Here is a 2,116-nt window from a genome sequence, read left to right on the forward strand (position 1 = left end):
GCAGTGAAGGAAAAGGTGACAAGGTCTGTGCACATGCTTTGTACACTTGGGGAGTTGTCCTCCCCCAAGGCTTACAGGAGGGTAATTCCCTAAAAAGCATCACTCCGTGAATCCAAGGGTTTCCCTCCTGCCAGCTGTGACTCAGAGGGACACCAGCCTAACTGCCACTGAAAGAGGCAGCAGGGACAGTCTAGGGAGGCCGGACCTCCTGGAGGGGGTTTTGGAACTGGCGAGGCCAGGGTTTGAATCGTGGCTCTCACATCGACTAGCTGAGTGAGCAGAAATTTCTGTTTCTAGGCCGGGCGCAGTGGCTCAAGCCTGTAATCCCAGCACTTTGGGAGGCCAAGGCAGGTGGATCACGAGGTCAACAGATCGAGACCATCCTGGTCAACATGGTGAAACCCCGTCTCTACTAAAAATACCAAAAATTAGCTGGGCATGGTGGCGCGTGCCTGTAATCCCAGCTACTCAGGAGGCTGAGGCAGGAGAATTGCCTGAACCCAGGAGGCGGAGGTTGCGGTGAGCCGAGATCGCACCATTGCACTCCAGCCTGGGTAACAAGAGCGAAACTCCGTCTCCAAAAAAAAAAAAAAAAAAAAGAAATTTCTGTTTCTGGGCCTACCAAATTGAAGACCAGATCCCAGATCTTGGGACCGTCTCCATCCCCCTCCAGGGCGCAGGTGTGTGGACCCTGCCCCTGTCATACAATTATGACAATGCCGTGCACCAGGCCCTGATAAGCTCTTAGCATGAATGAATGCAGTCACTCTTCACCGTGATCCTAGGACCTAAGTGCTAGTGTGAACCCATTTTTTTATTTTGAGACAGTCTCACTCAGCCGCCAGACTGGAGTGCAGTGATACAATCTCGGCTCACTGCAACCTTTGCCTCCCTGGTTCAAGCAATTCTCCTGCCTCAGCCTCACAAGTATCTGGGATTACAGGCGCACCACCACGCCCAGCTAATTTTTGTATTTTTAGTAGAGACGGGCTTTCACCATGTTGGTTAGAATGGTCTTGATCTCCTGACCTCGTGATCCACCCACCTCGGCCTCCCAAAGTGCTGGGACTACAGGCGTGAACCACCGAGCCCGGGCAGCTCTTAACTTTCTTTAGCTACAGGCAGAAGAGGCGGGCTGAAGGTGAGGACAGAGGGCTGGAGTTATAAGGACTCTACAGGCAGCTGCTGGTCTGAAAATGGCGGGAAGGCCACAGGGTGAGGAATGCAGTGGCCTCGAGCTGAGAGGTTCTCCACCTACAGCCAGGAAACAGGAACATCAGCCCCACAACTACAAAGAATGACATTTGGCCAGCTGGGCGTGGTGGCTCACGCCTGTAATCCTAGCACTTTGGGAGGCCAAGGTGGGTGATCACCTGAGGTCAGGAGTTCAAGGCCAGCCTGACCATCAAGCTCCTGGAGGAGCTTGGAAGTGGATTCATCCCCAGAGCCTCTGGAAAGAACCGCAGCCCTGCTGACCTGACGGTGGCCTTGGGAGACCCTAACCAGGGGACCCCGTGAGCCACTCTGTACCAGGACTTCTGACCTACAGGACCGTGAGAGAATGAATTGGTGTTGTTTTAAGCTTCTAAATTGTGGTGATTTATGGCAGCAATCCAAAATGGATACAAGGGGTCACAGCTGTGTGAAGGTTTCTGTTTAGTAAAAACTGGGCCAGTGTGAATTTGCATGTAAATTTTCAAATACAATGAAGGGAGATGTTGTTTGAGGTATTTTGATCTTCCAAATACTCCAAATTCCAGTTACTGAGCACCTGCTGTGAGCTAGGGTACAGATGAGGCTACCCGGGGATAGGAGGTGAATGTGACAGGGCTGGGTGTGGTGGCTCATGCCTGTAGTCCCAGCACTTTGAGAGGCCGAGGCGGGTGGATCACCTGAGGTCAGGAGTTCGAGACCAGCCTGGCCAACATGGTGAAACCCCATTTCCACTAAAAATACAAAAAAAATTAGCTGGGCATGGTGGTGCATGTCTGTAGTCCCAGCTACTTGGGAGACCGAGGCGGAAGAATCGCTTGAACCTGGGAGACGGAGGTTGCAGTGAGCTGAGATTGTGCCATTGCACTCCAGCCTTGACAACAAGGGTGAAGCTTTGTCTCAA

The sequence above is a fragment of the Cebus imitator genome, unplaced genomic scaffold, assembly GCF_001604975.1.
Source record: "Cebus imitator isolate Cc_AM_T3 unplaced genomic scaffold, Cebus_imitator-1.0 Scaffold415, whole genome shotgun sequence".
Classification (NCBI taxonomy): domain Eukaryota; kingdom Metazoa; phylum Chordata; class Mammalia; order Primates; family Cebidae; genus Cebus; species Cebus imitator.